Source organism: Mesoplodon bidens, assembly GCF_964165515.1.
Source record: "Mesoplodon bidens genome assembly, chromosome: Y".
Lineage (NCBI taxonomy): Eukaryota > Metazoa > Chordata > Mammalia > Artiodactyla > Ziphiidae > Mesoplodon > Mesoplodon bidens.
This window is the reverse complement of record NC_138180.1, coordinates 15,866,667-15,887,983: the sequence shown is the minus strand read 5'-3', so window position 1 is coordinate 15,887,983 and position 21,317 is coordinate 15,866,667. Positions and strand designations below refer to the sequence as shown.

The 21,317-nt window shown below is 40.7% G+C and overlaps 1 pseudogene across 1 annotated transcript in view; it reads right to left on the bottom strand.

The window, feature by feature from the left end:
* The window catches only part of LOC308609688 (putative helicase senataxin), a 61,559-nt pseudogene that overhangs the window by 13,078 nt on the left and 27,164 nt on the right, over window positions 1-21,317 (bottom strand). Inside the window, exons 10-18 of the transcript in view lie at window positions 16,592-16,765; window positions 14,043-14,275; window positions 12,815-12,982; window positions 11,985-12,135; window positions 6,708-6,809; window positions 6,403-6,518; window positions 5,133-5,204; window positions 3,286-3,435; window positions 2,005-2,112 (exon numbers count right to left, since the gene is read on the bottom strand). The product of the transcript in view is annotated as a putative helicase senataxin (transcript). The remainder of the gene's footprint in view (window positions 1-2,004; window positions 2,113-3,285; window positions 3,436-5,132; window positions 5,205-6,402; window positions 6,519-6,707; window positions 6,810-11,984; window positions 12,136-12,814; window positions 12,983-14,042; window positions 14,276-16,591; window positions 16,766-21,317) is intronic.

The following is a 21,317-nucleotide window of genomic DNA, read 5'->3' as shown; positions in this document are numbered from 1 at the left end:
GAGCCCTGGTGTGGGAAGATCCCACATGCCACGGAGCAGCTGGCCCCATGAGCCACAATTACTGAGCCTGCGCGTCTGGAGCCTGTGCTCCGCAACAAGAGAGGCCGCGATAGTGAAAGGCCCACGCACCGTGATGTGGAGTGGCCCACACTTGCCACAACTAGAGAAAGCCCTCACACAGAAACGAAGATCCAACACAGCCATAAATTAAAAAAAAAAAAAAACTACATACATATACACAAATTTATACATTCCCTATAGCCATCTGACATTCTGAATCTAGTAACTTATTTACTGTCTGTTACCCACTAGAATGTCAGCTTCATGAGGGCAAGGATTTTTTTTTTCTTTGTGGTATGCGGGCCTCTCACTGTTGTGGCCTCTCCCGCTGCGGAGCACAGGCTCCGCACACGCAGCCTCAGCAGTCATGGCTCAGCCGCTCCGTGGCTTGTGGGATCTTCCCGGACTGGGACACGAACCCGTGTCCCCTGCATCGGCAGGCGGACTCTCAACCACTGTGCCACCAGGGAAGCCAGAGGCCAGGGATTTTTGTCAATTTTCGTCACTGTCATGACGCCAGAACTTAAAAACAGTGCTTGAATTAGCCTGGCACTCAATGAACACAGACTGAAAAAAAGTCAACACACATGCCCACAAACTGTTCAAATACTCACTAAACTGTTCATAGTACTTATCCCTAGGGTTAGAAAGGCATGCTGAGAAAATTAACTTTGTAATTATTTTCTGAATCTTCTCAATAAGCCTCTATTATTTTTGCAACAGTAAGAAAAGCCCGAATGGATTTTTCTCATTTCTGCTGTTTTTAATCAATCACCAAAGGAGACAGTGAAGTTGAGGCCTATCGACAACCCTTTTCACTAACCACGTGCTAAGGCCCTTCAGGAAGTTAAATCAGTAGGTTTCTGAAATACTGCAACTATTCAAAGAATGCAGGGCAGAGCTGGCTCCTCCTAGGTCTCCACAAGCAGAACCCCCCACAGCAGCTCTGTCCTATGGACAAGGTTTTCACTCAGGGACATGGGCGCTCCTAGGCTACTCCCTTGAACAGTCACGCACGAGTGTCCAGACGTCAAAGAACTGCACTATCATTTTGATGATTCCAAAGTCAAAAACAATACTAACCAAAAAAACCTGCTTTCTTTCCATAACGTAACAGAAATGCTGTGAAAATGGTCTGTTCTCTGGGACAGTTTATGCAGCCACTACTCTATATTTGTACAAATAATCTATGTATCAGTAAAATGCTCAAATTTCATTAAACTTCAAAACCGTCATCTAGACCTATGAAGATTACCCAAAACATCTGAATCCTGATTCTGCTGTGCATTTCTAGGAGCCATCTTTAGTGAGATTTAAGAAACGAAGTGAAGGGAACCACAACTTTGGTGCTCATCTTCCCACAAGCACAGCCCACAACCTCTTTCCTTTCACCACCTTCCCTTTCAGAGGATGTGAGGGACACCGGCATTTTCCTGTGCTATAGGATACAGAATCCTAAAATTGAAAACGTTACTGTAAGAATAATTTCTCTTTATACTGTTTTCCTCAAATTTGCACATATTGAAAGATAAATCAGGAGGTTGGATTCTATTCCCTGCTTTTAAAGTTTTTCTTTTATTATTGTTTTGGTGTTTATGTTACTAAAATAAATCAGATACAGCCCTTAGAACAGCTGCACACTGCCTTTCCCAAAGGAACAGCCCACTGCACATGGGACATCCTCCTCCTAAACTTCTGGTCTGTGACACTCACACTGCTCCTGTCACACACACATAAGCACATTATGAACAAAGGAACATTTCCGGAGACTTTCACTATGAAGGCTCTCAACAGTGGTTCTCTTTTCTCAGCCATTCCCTATTTATCCTTGCAAATAAGAGATGATGATCCAAGAAAGACCGCCCCGCCGCCCAAAACAAAACAAAACAAAAACCCAAACAAGCCCCTACCACTTTAAAGCAACACGAATGTGAAAAAACATACCATAGAAATGACTGTGGGAGGGAGCTGCTTAGGATCTCCTACAAGGATGAGCTTGTTGCAACGATGTATGAGTGGAGTAAGAGTTTCAACTTCACAAGACTGTCCGGCCTTGGTAAGAGAGTACAGAATGGAGACATAATCAGAATTATCTCTATTATTTATTTATCCATATACAGTCTATCCAATTCACAAGTGTCCTAACCATTCAGAAACATACACTTTCTCCTTCTGCACCAAAGATCAAAAATAAGAACTTCCTTTGGTTAGAAAACAAAACAACAAAAACATTCTAAATGCCGAAGCGGGGGAAAAAGACCCACACACGTTTTGAAGTCAGCCACCACTCAGGTGCCACTACCACCTGGGAAGCAGCCCATAAGCAAGAAGGGCCATGTCATGTCCCCAGTTTGTCTTCTTTGTCCCTGCTGGGCACATGCCTGGGGGGACTGTGTGTCTGTGTGCCCCACCCCCTCTCTCTTCCTTGCTCCTCAGTAGGCCGCTTCAGTTGCAAGACTCAAGCTTCTTTTCAATTCAATGGCATTTCCTTCAATTATTTCATCACTTCCATCTTTTCTATTCCTTCGTTTTGGTGAATACTGGATCTTGGATCTCATGGATGGGTTCTCTGTACCTCATTTTCCATCTCTTTTGTCTTCTGGCTCTACATTCTGGCAAACAGTAGGTACCCAATAAATGTTTGCTCAATGAATGAAGTAGAAATAAAGATGTTAGCTGAAAATACGGTGGCTCAGAGCTGTCCAGAGTTATATTAAAAATGCTTCAAAAGGTCACCAGAGGGCTTCCCTGGTGGCGCAGTGGTTGAGAGTCCGCCTGCTGATGCAGGGGACACGGGCTCGTGCCCCGGTCCGGGAAGATCCCACATGCCGCGGAGCAGCTGGGCCCATGAGCCATGGCCGCTGAGCCTGTGCGTCCAGAGACTGTGCACCACAACGGGAGAGGCCACAACAGTGAGAGGGCCACGTACCGCAAAAAAAAAAAAAAAAAGGTAACCAGAGATATCCCAAGCAGGAGCTAGAATAATCCTTGGGAGGGATTTTATGAAGAACAATCAGGAATCTCTAAGACTACAGTCCCGATACTGAAAAAGCAATTTTCATCGTGGTGGGTCATTAGCAGCGTATTTCAACATAAGAGAATACATATGTAATGGCAGGTCAAAATCAGATGCAAAGACCACTTTGTCAACATCTCGGCAGCCACTCTTCATCTAAGACTTACTCCTTACTCCTAGCAAAGCTGTATGGCCGACTGCTTACTGACCTCATCAACAATGACACAACTAAAGGGGACACCCCCTTGCCCACGGAAAGCAGCCTCGAGCAGCAAACCACCACTCGTGCTCAGTGTGCAGCAGATGATGTGGGACTCTAAGATGATGATGTTCTGTGTCTTTTGTGGGCATCCTTGAACCTAAGAGAATAAAAGTTCATCAACATTCAGTTGTATATAAATTCTTAACTACGCTTATTATGTGGCAGAATAATGTCTAGTAAATGTTAGGTAGGAACCTCAAGCCTAGAAAAGAGAAGAAACATTCAAGATAATCAGAAGCCACCAGAAAGAACACTTTGCAGTGGAGTCTAATCTCAGAACATGAGTTAATAATAAGCACATTAAGAAAAATTTATTCAGGTTTAATTTGGTCGAAGTGGATTACAATTCTTAAAGCCTGACGTATGAGGGAAGGTATCAGAATAAGCAAAGATTAAGTAATTCTACTGAGTTGTGAAGCAATTATCTGAGTAAAACCAGGATCAGAACTAAGCCTGAACATACACTTTGCTGTTAGTTTTTAAGTATGTAATATTGTTCTTTTATAAGGGATAGTACCAACAAAAACGCCTGTGAAACTGACAAGCATTCTAGTTCCACAGTGGAATCCAACAACCTTGGTCCAGACTATAATGGAATAAACTGTGATGGAGACTAACAGTATGAATGACACCTCACAATGCATATCATTCAGTGTTCAAATTAATAAACTAGTACTCTCATCATAGATTCAGGTAGCCTATCTCCCCTCCTGAAAAAGCTGTCGTGAATCATCCCTGAACATGTGATAGATTCAACCATGGAGGCCAAGGCATGTATGTGAAGAGAGGGTGGCAACTGTGGCCTTCTGGTGCTCACATGTTAACTGTCACATACCTCTCCTCTCAGCTATCTAATGAGTAAAACTGCCAAGGACAATTAATTTAATGGCCCACAGAACAATGTGATCAGCGGCAAAAACCATAATACAGGTAAACATGGACTTCATCCTTAAATGTGGGAAGATTAATTTTGGGCTCAGCTTAAAGTTTTAATAAAAAGCTTTCCACATAACTTTTGATTTAAATAAACAAACTGCTAGTGGAAATACACATTAAGTTCAATTATATTTATTTAGCCACACAGAGAAGGTCAATAATACATTCAAGAGGAAAACCACAGCTCAAAAATACAAATACCATTACCGGTTGAGTATTACCCTCTCTTTCCCTGACCGCCAATTCATTTCATTAAGGGCTGCATGCTGGTGATGGGGTACACACCTGGCTCATTCTAGCTTTGACCAGTATAAATGTTAGTTGATATTTTTATATCCAAAGAAAACTGGGAAAAGTTATACATGTTATAGAAGGATTTTTTGTGATCAGAAACAAGTAAAAGGAGTGTATGCTTTCAGAAAAAAACTGAGAAAAAAGGTGCTTATATTTCTTGGGCCACATCCCAGCCACTGTCACTCTACCTGAATTCAGATGTGTATTTTTTTTTCCTGTATCTTCAAATAGTTACTTATTTATTTATTTATTTGGCTACGCTGGGTCTTAGTTGTGGCATGTGGGATCTTCCCGGCAGCGTGTGGGATCTTTTAGTTGCAGCATGAGGGATCTTTTAGTTGTAGCATGCGGGCTCTTAGTTGCAGCACATGGGATCTAGTTCCCTGACCAGGAATCACACCCACACCCCCTGCAATGGAAGCAGAGTCCTAACCACTGGACAGCCAGGGAATTCCCCCAAATTTTTAAATGTAATTGAGAAAAGACCACAGGTTGTCTGAACTATTTCATAATTTTAGAAAAGAAAAAGTAATACCAGTAAAGTGCTACAGGTGAACTACTTACCTCTTTAATTTTAGAAGAAAGCTCCTGCCTTTCTTGTGAAACTTTGGCCATTTTTTCATCTAATTCTTGCCTCTGGAAAAAATCAGAATGCCATCATTAAAATTAAATTAAGCATTTTAAAATGCTTTCCAATGGACTGTCTCACATTTCAAAAGGGTGAGCCAGTACTTTACCAATGAAAAACTGATTCACCCAGTGTGTTTTCTCTATACCAGTCTTTCTGTATTGCTGTGTGTCAGAGTTTAGCTAAGCTACTCCATGGTACTGATGCCCTGGCATCCATTTTGTTTGGCCAAGCAGCCTGCAGAGACCCCAAACTAACACTAGGCCCCTTCACACACATGCACGCCCTAGATGGCAGCCCGTGGAGTCACCGGCCCACCAGCCAACATAAGCTCTTGTGATCAACAGTCTCCTCTGCCATCCAGTGCCTTCCCCTTATATGCCCTTTAGATAAGAGACCCTCTAAGCTACTTACCAAAACCCTGCTCTTTCAGTTAAAATTGGCCAATCCAGCCCTAGCCTGGGAACCCCAAAGTACTCCACGCATGGACTCTGATAATGACATGTGCGCCAGGGCCTGCCTCTCTCTGTCTGCACTCTCCCTTGACCTGCCTGTCATGCCCCACGAGACATGCCTTATACCTTCCTCAAGACCTGTGAAAATAAACTTCTCTATTTCGCTTTCTCTTGTGGTCTGTTTTTAAACATCAGCTCATTGTCCAGCAACCCGACAACCAGCACCCCATGCTTCAATCAGTAGGTGCTAATTTGATAAATTCTTTTATTTTTTGTGGCCACCCTGTGCAGCATGAGGGATGCTCATGAGGAACTAGGGTTCCCTGAGCAGGGATCGAACCTGAGCTCCCTTCAGTGTAAGTGCAGATTCTTAACCACTGGACCACCAGGGAAGTCCAATAAATTCTTAATAGTGTGTATGATTCAGTTCTGTTCAGAGTACTGCAGGTACGCTTTCTGCTTAAGCAGGCCAACCCTTGGGGCATCACTTACGTGTTATCTACTCTGCCTTCATGCTATTAACAGTGGCGTTCAGTGGCTAAAACAGACTGCACGTGGCCTGCAAAGTCTGAAATATTTACTATCTTGTTCTTTTAAAAAAAGGTTAACCCCGAATGTAAGGCATACCATCTCTGTGTACATTTTTGTACACAAATTATGCTATTCCACAATGAAAGAATGGCATCAAATACTCACCAACTAGTTTATCTATGAGCTTTTAAAAAACACTGATCAAGACATGTTTAGATACCTGTAGTTCCCTTCCACCTCGGCATAAAGCACGCTGGCGAGAAAGTTCATCTAGTTGATGATCTAGAAATTCCTTTCTTCTGTGAATCTCATGAATATGAGAAGGTAAGTCTTTTTCTTTAAAAAAAAGATAAAAAGCTGTTGATTCTAACAAATACACACATATGCATACAAATGAGAAGGAAAACTAGCTTTCAAAACTAGACTACTTCTAGGGTCTCCAAATTACCTTTAATGCCCATGCCATTTTCTACCATACAAAAAGAAACAGAAATCAATTTATATATACCTTTATTCAGTACTTACTCATTCTGTGGTTAACTTGGCTCTCCAAACTGAATTTTAGGACCTCAGTATTAATACACTTTTCTGGACCTAGACGTACTAAATTTATATCTCCACAGTTTCCTGTTGATAGAAGTCACACTTAGAGGTTAATAAGAATGCTGTCAATTTCTGTACATAATAATTATTTCTAAGCAAATATATTAACAATCAGAGAAAGGAGCTAACATGAACTATTAATCAACCAAATACCTGGAACTGCGCTAGAGGTTCCACACACATTCTTTTAGATTTGCTTCATAAGAATCCTATAAGGCAAGGATTTATTTCCACCTAATAAAAGCTACTGAGGTTGCACAAGCAGTACACTGCAGAGTTGAGATTCTATTACACTAATGCTTCTCAAACTATGTTCTATACATCACTCCATGGTAAAATGTATTTGGGAAATGGCGAGTGAAAATAAAACAAATTTCTTGACCATAGGATATTTCGAAGATGAAGACTTTTCTCTATTAATGCAGGTCTGAATTCCCCAAACAGAATCTTACAGGACCATCAAATGCTTTTCTGCAGAATACTGAGAACCACGGTTTTGAAACACTGTTCCACATCACAATGCCACTCCAGGATCTAAGGGACACAAGATGCTGGAAATTCTGGAATATGGTAATTCCAAAAACTGTCAGCATCATTTAACTGGTTTATTAACCACATTTTAATTTTAGGTTAGCACATTTCAGATATTATTTAATCTAAAAGTCTCCCACTGCTTCACTGAACTACTAAACTATAGCAATCATGCAGCGTTTATTAGCACTTATCCCAATCTGACACATCACATACTTGTTTGCTATCTCCTTCCACTGAATCCAAGTCCCATAAGAACCAGGTTTTGTTTTGGTCACAGCCTAGAAGCGCAGCTGGCACGTAAGTACAATAAACATACACTGAATGAATAAATGAACTCATTATACAGCTGTTCACACATATTTTTGTTCCTAGTTCAGCTCATTCTTCTAAAATTTGAAGCCATCTTCTCTGACCAACATTTACTTGAAGGTGTCAAAATTGCTAACTTGTGTTTCTACCAGAAAGGTGGATGAGATTTATAGCCACTATAAGCATCTAAAAATGCTCCAGAAATTAAAACAGACATCCTTTAAATTGCAGGGTGAGCTCAGAAGGATGTAAGAGAAATTCCTAGGGGCCAAAAACAAAGAGAAAGGTGAAAAACAGAGGTGAAAGCCCCTGAGCTGCTGTGGCTTCCCTGGAGGGAACAGGGTGAGGGCTGGTCACTCTCTAGATGCTTAGGTGTTTGTTTTTTCATTTACATACAATCAAATGCAGAGATTTAAAAATCCTTAGTTCTACAGAGTTTGACAAATATCTACATCAGCAAAACTACCATTCCAATCAACATATAGAAATTTTACAATGGGGGCTTGGATTTTAACGTCCACTAGAAAGCAAGAGGGCATGGAAGAGGTGGAGGGATGAAAACGACATGAATCTATCTTGGCCTGGGCTTAGCTGGGAAAAAAAACTCTCTTCTAGGACTTTCCAACTATAGGCCCATGCCACATGTGGACTTAGAGCCTAAACACATAATACAGAGAATGACAAAGGTGACCCAACCAAAATACAGTTGAGATTTTAAAAATGAGAATACAGTGAACAATGTTATACCAATATATTTGAAAACCTAAGGTGACGTGGAGATTCTTCTTGAATAATATGAATTAGCAAAACTCACTCAAATGTAGAAAACTTGAATAAACCAACAATTAAAGACATTCAGCACACAGAAACTTACCCATCTGTCAAAAAACAGACAAAAAACAAACAAACAAGAAGCCCCCCAAAAGACAACACTAAAAACAAATTAACCTTCAAGTAACAGGTAATTCCCTGTCATATATGAAACATCCCAAATAAATGTCTGTATAAATTCTTTTTTTTTTTTTTTTTTTTTTTTGTGGTTCACGGGCCTCTTACTGCTCTGGCCTCTCCCATTGTGGAGCACAGGCTCCAGACGCACAGGCTCAGCCGCCATGGCTTATGGGCCCAGCCTCTCTGTGGCACGTGGGATCCTCCCGGACCAGGGCACGAACACATGTCCTCTGCATCGGCAGGCAGACTCTCAACCACTACGGCACCAGGGAAGCCCTGTATAACTTCATTTTTAAAGTCTGTATAACTTCAATACTAAAACCAAAGATATGACAAAGAAAAATTATAGGCTGCCGTCAGTTAAAAAAATCAATAGCAATCCAGCAATGTGGTAAAAAAATCATAGTACACAACCAAGCAGACCTTATTCTAGGAATCAAAGATATTTTCAAATTAGTAAAGCATTGTAGGGAATTCCCTGGCAGTCCAGTGGTTAGGACTCGGCACTTTCACTGCCATGGGCCTGGTTTCAAACCCTGGTCGGGGAACTCAGATCCCTTAAGACTCGGGGTATGGAAAGAAAGAAGAAAAGAAAGAAAAGAAAAGGGGCTTCCCTGGTTGCGCAGTGGTTGAGAGTCTGCCTGCCGATGCAGGGGACAGAGGTTCGTGCCCCAGTCCGGGAAGATCCCATATGCCGTGGAGCGGCTAGGCCCGGGAGCCATGGCCACTGAGCCTGCGCGTCCAGACCCTGTGCTCCGCAACGGGAGAGGCCACAACAGTGAGAGGCCAGCGTACCACACACACAAAAAAAAAAAAGGAAAGGAAAAGAAAGAAAAGAAAGAATGAAAGAAAGAAAGAAAGAAAAGAAAAGCAGAATTCCCTGGTTAGGACTCTGTGCTTGCACTGCCATATGGTGAGGGGGAGGGGTATATGAATGAAAAAAATCTGCATGCAGTAAAATTCAACACCCATTCATTAAAAAACTCTAATTAGGTGGGGACTTTTTTAACCTGATAAAAGCGTATATACCAAACCCCAGGAACAAACATCACACTTAATGGTGAGATGTCCAAGGTATTTCTGTAAAGGACACCCAGGACCACTGGACACAGTGAAAAGAAGCAAAAATGAAAGTACTGAATAAGAAGAAAAAAGCCGTCTTTACTGACAAGAGATGTCATTTTCTCTCTAACAAAAATATTAAAAATCCAACCTAGACACTACACTTGTGCCACCTTCGTCCCAGCCTTCTCGTGTTGTCAGCCCACACCTGAAAAAGGGCTTATTACCCTCCCTCAGGGAAAGGAAAGTGAAAACCACGCGGGAACTGTTCTCGGTTGTATAATTTGATACAACTACTTTGGAGCAGAACCGGGCACTATCTAGAATCAGCACAAATCCTTCAACCCAGCATTCTCATTTCTAGGTATATATACACTAGACCAGTGTTTTTATAAACTCTTTTGACCGTGATCTATAGTATGAGGTACACTTCACATTGAAAGCCAGCACACTCATACCTCACCAATAAAACAGGTTTCACAATACAATACTTTACCCCTCACTACCTACACTCTAATCTTTTCTGTTCTCTTCTGTTCTATCTTATCTTGTGTAAGTATGCTGGTTCTGATCTCCCTAAACTGATTTCACAATCCACTAACTGGTCACAAGCCACAGTGTGAAAGCACTGCCCTAGCAGCCTGTATGAATACTCAGGAGACGTGAGTAAGAACACAGTACTCCAGTGTACTCCCTTCAGCTGCTGTACAGTACAACACAATACAACTCAGTCACTGCAGTAAACGTTTTCATCCTGCACTGGAGAAACAGGCACAAGTACAGGAATTAAGTTTGAAATAACAAAAAAAAAAAAAAGGGAAAGAACTTACATTTCTATCAATGGATAACGAATGAACTGTGCACTCATAGATGAGACACCCTATAGCAGTTAATATGAATGACCGTATCCATATACAGTGATACATAAAGTCATAGTTCTCACAAACATAATGGTGAGTAGAAAAGTTGCCGTTCACAATGCATTTTCAGTTTTAAAAGCAAATGACCTCTAGATGTAGCTAATACATGTGCAATAAAAGGGGAAATATGTGTGATTCCTGCGAAGACAGACGACACATCCTGGCTGCTCCTGCAGCTGGTGTGGCCACGGGACTAAGTTCTGGCCAAAAGGAAATAAGCAGAGGTGCTACTGGCAGCGTCTCAGAACTTTCCTTAAAGCACAGCTAGTATATCTGTCCCTTTTTCCTTGCACTTGCTAGATGGGAATACTGGTGCTGGAGCAGCTGTTTCTGACCATGAGGTGCACTAGGGAGTGGGGGGGTCCCACGTAGTGCAGCAACAAGGTAGAAAGACCCTAGGTCTCTGAAGACTCGGAAGTAGAGTCATCACGCCAGTATCATCCCTCAGCTGCCCATCTCTGGGCTTCTGAGTAAGAAGGAAATAAACTTCTATCATAGTTAAGCCACTGTAGTTGGAGTGTCTATTATTTGAAGCCTAATTGAATCTTAACTGATTTAGGTCACTGCCAGGTAACATCAAGGAAAATAAAATTTGCTTAGGGAAGATGAGATACATGTGCTTAGAAGAGCAGCCCGACCCAGAGCCATAACCACGCCACTCAGGATGGCTGGTGTGAGAGGAGGTGTTAAGGTTAAGTGCACAGAAATGACTTTACACATTCGCTCAAGCATTCCGAATCCTCGGTGGCAATGCTCTTCAATCTGTCAACTGTACTGAAAAGATTTGTCCCTGTGGTATACTTTACATCTCAACTCCTCAGCTTCTCCGCCTATAAAATGTAGATAGGTTATTTATTGCATGGCTCAGAGGATTACTCTGAGTACTGACACATAGTGAGCACTCGGTAACCATAAGTGATGACTGCTCTAGCTTTTGTGTCACTAAACATCTACTAAGTCCCAACTGAGTGCCAGGCACTGTTCCAGGCACGGGGGTTACTACAATGAACACATTTTTAAAAGCCCTTGCCTTGGTGGAGCTCGTTATATTCTAGCTAGACTGAACCATCCACGGTTCTCTGGCTTCTGGTCCTTTTTATGTACAGTAAGTTCCACCAGAGTCCTCTCCCCACTTCACTTCCTCATTGCTCTTCCAAGTTTCATCTTAGATATCATTTCCTCTAAAAGTCTTCCCTAACCCCTACACAACTGAATCAAGGGCTGCTCTAAGGTGTTTCAAACGGCACAGGGCCTGGCACAGAATAAATGCTCCAAAATATTCAGTAAACAAAGCAGTAAGTACACATGGGCCACAGCCTCAAGTAGAAAAAATGACCAGAACTGGCTTGCTCTTTGTCATTCAAAGTTACCACACTAAACACTGAAAACAAAAACAAATGAAAAGCCCACATAAGTATCATACCTAAAGGATTCTTCTTGTCTTTACACTTCTCGTTGAATTCAAGCATAATTTTTTTCGTAAGTTCATCAACAGCTGTATTGGAAGGTGCACACACAAGGACACGGTTTTGTTTGATTTTGGCATTGGAGTTCTCATCTGAATGCCCCCTCCTCTGGTTCGACAATTTGCAACAAATAAACAAACAAACAAAAAAAACAAACAATACTGATAAGCTCTATTGTGCAGTGTTATAGTTCTTCTCTACTGTCACATATATTTGAAAGTTCCCCTAATAAATAGTTAAAAGTAAATAAAAGCACCTACATCTTACACTGATGTTAAAAAATTACTCTGGCCGGGAATTCCCTGGCCAACGAGTGGTTAGGACGCAGTGCTCTTACTGCCAAGGGCCCAGGTTTGATCCCTGGTCGGGGAACTAAGATCCCACATGCCGCATGGTGTGCCCGAAAAAAAAAAAAAATTACTCTGGCATAAAATCTAACTTCTCTGAGCCTTACCTTACTATCCACTTATTTTATTCAATGTTCAATCCAAAATGTAACCCAGGAATACATTCAAGATTGTCTCCTGGGATTAGCCGTGACCTATAATAAAGCCCGAAGACCACTATTCTAGCCCATAGAATTAGTTTCACACAAGATAACATTTTCTGTTCCTTTTAGTTCTTATAACCTTCTCTACCTCTGCTACCGCTTTATCTGATATAGTTCCACACAGTATCCAAAAGATACACAGAAGTGAAGGGAAAAACACACTTTAGTACTTATTTACACGTTAAAGTAAAACAACATACTCAATTAAGGGCACAGATGCCCTCGTGCACACTCTACCTCTGTCAGTAGGCGGTACAGGAGGCCCACAGTGGTTTTTGATTTTCCTGTCCCGGGTGGTCCATGAATCAGACAGATCTTGGCAACTGCTGGGGAGTGTTTCACCATGGCATATGCAGTTTCTATCGCTTTCTTTTGGTCTTCATTGAAATCTTTTAGGTAGGCAATCTATACAAAAGACACTAGTGAGAACGAGCGGTTCTTCCTGGGATGGCACAGGAGAGCGAGAGAGTGGAAGACATCTGTTTGAACTGCTGCTGACCTTTGTCAGACAGAAGCTTTGGTGATGATCAGGCAAAACCCCAAAATGACCCTTAATCTAAGAACCACTTTCACTACTGGAAAGAGCTACTGATGAGTCTACAGGCCTCAGTCCAACTACAACCACAACAACTATATTTTTATTTGTGATTCTTATAAAGATGATCACAATAAACTGTTTTGTACTTTTCTTCTTTTTATTCCGTGGTTCTTCCCATTTTAGTCAATCCTCTCTTTAGACAGTAAAAACATTCCAAGACTTCCTTTGCTAACACAAGTGATACAGTCAAAACAACAGGGATTTGGGGTCAGATCTGAGTCTACACCTCAGTTTCACTCAAAAGCTAGGTCTCTAAACTCCTAACCTCTCTGGGCTTCAGGCTTTGACAATCATTAAATCTGGGATTCCTTAGAGGGTGGGAACTGACTGAGAAAATGCATATGAAAGTCCTAACACAAGACAGGGGTTCAAATAACATTCCTTTCCTTCCGCCTGTCTCTGTGTTAATTTCCTGGAACTTACACCCAACTCTTACAACAATGAGAAATATGTGTTCACACAAAAATCACAACTTCGTCGTCACACTGACAACAGTACCAGTCAATGCTCCACTGATCATTCAAATGCAAAAGTCATTCCATTAAACCTCCTCTTACTCCTGTATTTAATTACCTAACAAACAGTTAAGTAGGATGTTCACCTCACATTTTAATGCTGCTCTGCAAGCATGTTTTCAATTCCTTTTTGGACTCTACCTTTTTTCCTGAGGTAAGCTGACTAACTTAACACAAAGAACTACTTTGCAATATTAAAGAAAACTAAGCACTAAAAACGTCACTGGGCACACATGGTGACTATGTCTTTGTTGTAGACAACAGGGAATGTGTGACAGATAAAAATAACATGCTTTAACATCTTGACATGAAATGTTCTGACTTTCCCTGTTATCAAATGACTGTCACTCACAATTCTCTCAGATGCTGTAGTTAGTAAATCTTTTGTACAGAAGTCCATGGGGTTTGGATTCAGAACGGCTCTGGCCAGTTGGTTCCGACCACTCAGCAAAGACATGGCTTTCAACTTCCTCTGTGTAGTCACCAGAGAGCTGATTACAAGACATTTCACGAATTCATTTAAATTGACTGGTAAATTATGTTGAGTCTGGATGGAAAGGGAACACTCAGATTTCCCATTACGCACTATTATCAAGAAGGAGAAAAAGCAATTTCAGTTACCAGTGAGTAACAGTGTCCAGTTAAAAAGGTTATTCAGAACAAGGTGTTTTGTAACTTTTTTTTTTGTGGTATGCAGCCCTCTCTCAATGTTGTGGCCTCTCCCGTTGCAGAGCACAGGCTCCGGACACGCAGGCTCAGCGGCCATGGCTCACGGGCCTAGCCGCTCTGTGGCACGTGGGGTCTTCTCAGACCGGGGCACGAACCCATGTCCCCTGCATCGGCAGGCGGACTCTCAACCGCTGCGCCACCAGGGAAGCCCTGTAACATGTTTTTTATACATCATTTAAATAATTTTCTCAGTAAGTATCTACTGACTGCCTCCTAAGAACCAGGCAACATTCCTGTCCTCTGGAGGCTTATTTTTTAGAAGAAGGGGGCAGATAAGCAAATAAACATGTCAGGTGATGGTAAGTGCTAGGAAGAAAGCCGAGAAGGGGGATGAGGAAGTGATGAGGGTTGTGAGGGAGTGTTGTTGTAGACAGGAGAGTCAGGGGAGGTTTTCCTGATATGATATTTGAGCAGAGCCATGGCATTAAGTGAGTGAGCCATGCCCGTAACCGGGGAAAGTGGGTTACAGGCAGAGAATCAGCAACTGCAAAGACAATGGGGCAGCGAGGTGCCTGGATTATTTTCACAACAGGGAGAAGGCCAGAATGGCTAGAAGGAAAAGCAGGGAGAAGCGAGCTAGAAGACCAAGACGGTAAATGCAGCTACACTTCAGAGGGCTCTGCAGTTAACCACTCTGAACATGACTCTGAGTCAGGTCAAGAGCACAGGACAGCTCCGCGCAGGTAAGTGACACACGCTAAGTCACACAGTAAAAGAATCACTTATCGCGAATGAAGAATAAACTGCAATGGAAAAAGCACAAGAAGACAACTTAAGAGGCTAAAATCTAGGTAAAAGTGAATGGTCACGTGGGCCAGGAGGCAGCAGGAGAGGTGGCACTTGGATGTAGGATATATGGCCAAGGAAGATCCGACAGGACTTCCTGATGCATTAGATGGAGCGTGCGAGGGAAAGCAGGACTCGAGGATGACTCTGAGGTTTTGGGCTGAGCAACTGGAAGAATGGGATGGAGGTCCCACATGCTGAGTTGGGAAAAAACGGAGCAACAGCAGATGTCAGGCAGTAAATCAAGTGCTTCCTTTTGGAGTAGGTTTGAAATGTCTAATATCTCCAAATGGAGACGTCAGGTAGTTGGATGCATGAGGAGTTCCGGGAAGGAGACAGAAACCATTGCTAAATCTTAGAAACAGAACTTTGGCAAATGTAACCACTTGTAAGAGTTGAAAGCACAGATGAAGCTAGATATCCCTGGTGCTCAATGCATCTTGCACAAAGAACTGAGCTCTGACCACACAATAGTGGACATGGCACACCAGTTATGATGCGGCACGATGTTAAACTCTAAGAGCTTTGTTGCTATTTTTAAGATATGATACAAAAAGGGGAAGGAATAATGATCACATATTCGCTTCCCGTAACAGAGACTAAGAGAGCAGCAATGTCAAAAAGGCAGCTTGGCATATATCAAGCATGTGGACTTCGTAGTCAAACAAAATTAGGTTTCAATTCTGGACCGAGTGTTTAATAGTAAGGATGCCTTTGGATATGTTACTTAACATCCCTGAACTCTGATTTCCCAATGAGCAGGGAACAAACCATTCTGCTTTGCAGGGCTCTGGGAGAAGATGATAAATGTGTACAGGAAGGACAGGGCACACTGGCTGGCACACAGTCAGTAGTCCTTAAATTCAAGCTAACATTATTTTTGTTATGCTACCTTAGGGAGAGAAGTCCCTACACCACAGTGGATGGGAGTGATGAAACAGTAAACCCCTCCAGTTGCCTTACAATTACTTCTGTGTTTGGTCTGCTCATCAATAATTAGCCCCCAAACCAAGGCTGGAATGTGATTTAACAAACAGATGGTTTGCAAACTGTCTGTTTTATAACAAACACACTGACAGATGAAGGAATTTACTAGAAGGAGAAGACATTACAAAAGAAAGCTTTAAAATCCTAAGTCTAAAGCAGTACGTGCTGGGCCTTTTCCAGCTGAGTCTAGAAAAACTAAAAGAGGACTCTGAATGGTAAGTAATCAACCTAGCAAATACAGTCTGGTAAACATAGAGCAAACATACATCTGGTAAATGGACAGCAAATAGAGGGCTGGTAAATGTATAGCAAATACATGGCTAGTAAAGCCTAATTTAGAGGGAGATGAAAAGATGAGCTGCTGACAGATTTCTCTTCCATGTCTCATTAGGTACTTACTGACTGAAGTGCGGCGGAACGTATGAACATAGCCACAGTAATGTTCACGGGGAACTTGCAGGCGATGTCTCTCTATATCCTTCTTCTCTCCATTTAGTCTTTCAGGAACCAAAAACACCAAATCATTTTCCTTTGGATGAAGCTGTTTAGCTAGTTCACATTCCTCAAGATAAACTATAACACAAGAAGAAGCCAGCATTTATTCTAACAGAATTATTTTACATGAGATTAAAGGATATTAAACGCTTGTACTAAGTTCAAGCAAGTATACAGCACTAGCGGACTTTGTACATACTTCAAAATGATAGTCTAAGCTAGTCAGCATTGACAAATATTGATCACACAGCATTATAAAAGTCTTCTTAAAACCTGCTACAAAGCCAAAATAGATGAAGTCATAATATTCAAAAGTAGCTAATACATTTCTTTTCCTTGAAGTTTACCTTAGTTTTTAATCAAGGAATTTTCACTTTTGTGCCCTGCTTTCAAAATCCCGAGAGAAAATCTGGAAACAGATCCATGTACACGTAAGAATTTTGAGCCTACTAGTGGCATTTCAAACAAGGGGGAAAGGACAGTAGTAAAATAAATGGGGCTGGGAAAACAGAGCAAGCTCTAAAATTAAAAAAAGTTCAGTACCAACTGCCAAATCCAGCAGCAACATACTGAACCAAAGCACGAAGTACTAGGATTAAGTAGACTGAACTACTAAGTCAAAAAAGAATTTTAAAAATGCATCATGTAAGAAATGTCTATTTGAAGGCATCAGAGAGCAAATACAACAATGAAGAATCACTCTGTTGAGATCCAGAACAAGGTGGAGATCCGTAAGGGTCAGCCCAGTATTTTCCCTAGAAACATCTGAACTCTTCAGGGAGTGGCAGCCAGGAATTTGAGCAGTACCTGGGATAGCCTTGTACAAAAAAAGAGACAAAAACTGGAGTCCAGGGCCTGCATAGATAAAGTAGGCATCCTGGTAGCCCTCAAGCTTCAGGTAGGGACCATGAAGGACTACACCCAACAATGAAGGCAGCTTCAATTCACCCGAGTACTTCAGGAAAGCTCAATCCTTTAAGCTGATCCCACATTGCTAGTACTCCCAGAATCCTGGCAGAAGCAAAGAAAAATCCTCTCTGGAAGAGGACATCCTATCATCCTAGGCCCCTGATTATTTTTTAAATAGCTTTCCAAAGACAATGACCAACATATTAGAAATAAGCAAAGCACCAGGAGAGAATACATGAACTACTAGAATCAACAAACAAACAAAAAAGGGCTGCACAAGGCACTACACAGAGTACAGTCCTTGAATTGGTTCTAGGACTCCCGCAGGCACCAAAATCCTCAGATGCTCATGTCCCTTATGTAAAACGGCATAGTATTTGCATATAACCCACGCACATCCTCCAGTACACTTTAAATCATCTCTAGATTACTTATAATACCTAATACAATGCAAACGCTATGGACATAGTTGTAAATCCAACATAAGTGGTATGTAAATAGGTGCTGGTGCATAGCAAACATGTTTTTCTGGAATTTTTTTTCCCTGAATATTTTCAATCCACGCTTGAATCCGATGACGCAAATCCCGCAAATACAGAGGACCAACTGTATGTATAACACAGTTTAAAATATAGAGTTAAAATACGTAACAATAATAATATACAAAGTGGAACAGATAAACAGGGTTAAAGTTTTTTAAGATTTTGCCTTATCTATGGAGACACTTAAAGTATCGATGAAATCTGTAAACTTTGAATCATGTACGCTCTAAGTGTTCACCTAAACTACTAAATGGCAAAAGAGGTACAAGTTGACGTATAATTTCCAAACTAAAAGAAAAGAAAAAATGAATGGTTCAAAGGTCTCACATATATGTAAAGAGTACACTCTAGTTCTATCAGTTTTTTCTTTATATATTTTATTAGGTATTCAAAATGGTCCTATCTTCTGTTCACTGAACTTGCTATCATTGTGAAATACTCGCTTTTAATCTCAAATAATGCTCTTCTGCCGTAAAGTCTATTTAGTCTGGTATTAACAGAGCAAAACAAGTTTCTTTTAGTTGGGTTTGCATGAGTAGCTTTCTCCAATCTTCCTCTTCTAACCTTTCTGTATCCTTATGTTTACATGTATTACTTGTAAACAGCATATAACATGCCAATACTGATCTTGAAATAACTTTTTCTACCCAAAGATACTACGGCTACTTAGAAAATTGAAAGCTCACATACAGGATAAAACATATAGATGGTATCGGTTACATCAGGTAGCAAGAAAGCTCTCAAAGACTAGCCTGTCTAAAGGGCTCAGGAGCCAACTTGAAGAAACCAATTACAAAGACTTGAAACAAGTGTATTTAAGTCCATGTGTTCATAACGAAAAAACATTTTTTTAAAGTTCACTGGTCAACCCAGCACTTGCAGAGAATTAAGTCATTATTTTGAAAACTGGTCAGGAGTCAAGTATCAATACTTATTCTACCCTTCTTTATAAAGTATACTACTGAGTAATCAAATAAAATAGAGCACTTTTTCTTTACAGAACTACAATAGCAAATAAATGAAGAAATGATCAAATAAAAATATCACCATTTTGTATCCTTTAGTAAAATAATTAATCTAGGCATTAAGGATCAACGGTTATAAGTATTACAAAAAGAGAAATTAGAGATCAAGCACCTCCTGATAAAGGAACACACCAACCTCAGCTATGAACTAGTTTTGCCAAAAATATTAGGTCAAATGAAACTGATCAAGCCTCTAGATCCAACTATCAATTTACAAAAAGTACAAAGGACTGAAAAACATACTAAACACCACCAGGGGGATGCTATCAGCAAGACACAGACACAGACCCTGTAATTCTACAGGGTCAACAACACAATTTCTTCAAAAAATAAATTACAAAGCGGGAGGGATCCATGAAGGAGACAATTGTAATTGAAGAAGACATATTAACAATGTCAGTGAGTGGACCTAACTTGGATCTTAATTCAAGCAGGCTGAAATAAATTGTTCTTTATGAGGAAACGGAAAACTTGAACACTGTCTAGCTATCTAATATTAAGAAATCATGGTTCATACTTTAGCAACAAAATAATGAATTATCAGCAAAAATACTATGAATTTTTAGGTCCATCTCTATTAGAGATAGTCACTTAAATAATTATGACACCAAAAGAAAAAAAATCTAACCAATGATGATCTGCAAAACCTCTCCCTAGAAAACTGTAAAACATTACTGAAAGTAAACCTAAATAACTGACAGTATGTATCGTTTTCAAATCAGTATTAGAAAGATGTCAATTCTTAACAAATGTCCACATCTTTTTTTTCTCTAAAACTTACATGGTAACGCAAAGGGACAAGAATAGCCAACGTACTCTTAAGGCCAAACAAGGTAAGCAGACTTGCTCATTAATGTTTATAATAAAGCTTAATTAAGTAAAATTAAGCAATGTGATATGGGCAGAAAGGTAGGCAAATGATCCAACAAAGAAGAAAGGAGTCCAGAAAAAGGCGAGTGCATTAAATGGACATTAGATTTGTAACAAATATGACACTGCAGACCATGGAGAAAGGATAATCTTTTCAATAAACACTACTGGGGTAATTACATCTCCATTAGGGAAAAAAAATGAAACATGGCCCCTACATCTTACTCGTGTACAAAATCCATTCCAGGTCGGCAAAACAGCGAAGCCTCTAGAAAAGGGATTGGCAAACTTTCTGTAAAGAGCCAGATTTTTCTTTGCAGGCTACACATGGTGTCTGTTGCATATTCATCATCATCTTTTCTTCAAAAGCTTAAAAAAATGTAAGAACCTTACTCTTGGGCAGTATAAAAACAGGATACAGGGTAGATCTGCAAGCTGTGGTTTGCTGACACCTGTTCTAGATGTTAAGATAATATATTTATGACCTGCAGCAGGGAAAGGTTTCTTAAACCTTTGGCACAGACCATTAACCATAAAAAATACACAGATGCATTTGTTATGTTAAAAAATAAAGTCTAAACAAGAATAAAATAAGAATTTTAAAGACATCACTAAGAGAGACATAATGCAAGCCAAAGTGGGAGGATGGTTTATATCCAGATTGCATAAAGAACTTGCTACAAATCAGTAAGGAAAAGACAACTAACAGAAAATGAACAAGAGTCTTTAATAGGTGCTTCCCTAGAGAGGTTACTTGAGCATCTACTAAATATATGAGAAGGTGCTCAATCTCACTGATAGCCAGGATATTACAAAATAAAACCACAAATGGCCATCAATACACACACACTACAATGGCTAAAATGAACAGCACAATCAACACAAATGTGTTGGCAGAGACATGGAGCAACGTGACTTCCATACGCTGGTGGGGTGTGTCATTCTGCACGACTAGCTTGGCATTATCTACTCATGTTAAGCTCATGCATAATACCCTGAGACTCTGAGACCCACTTCAGGAGACAGACTCCACAAAAATGCCCTTGCATAACACGAAGAGACACATGAATGACCATAATAGCATTATTCATAAAATGCTGTGTGTAGAAGAAGGCCTGAGGCTGCTATCATTAGAAAGGCCTGCTTACAAGGTTGGCCCCCTTGGAATCTGGGAACTTGGTTTTCCAGACAGCTCTCATCATTTGCTGATGACAATGGCTCACTGTACCTTACCTGTTTGCCAAATTTTTTCTCTACAGCTTATGTCAAACACCCACTTTACTT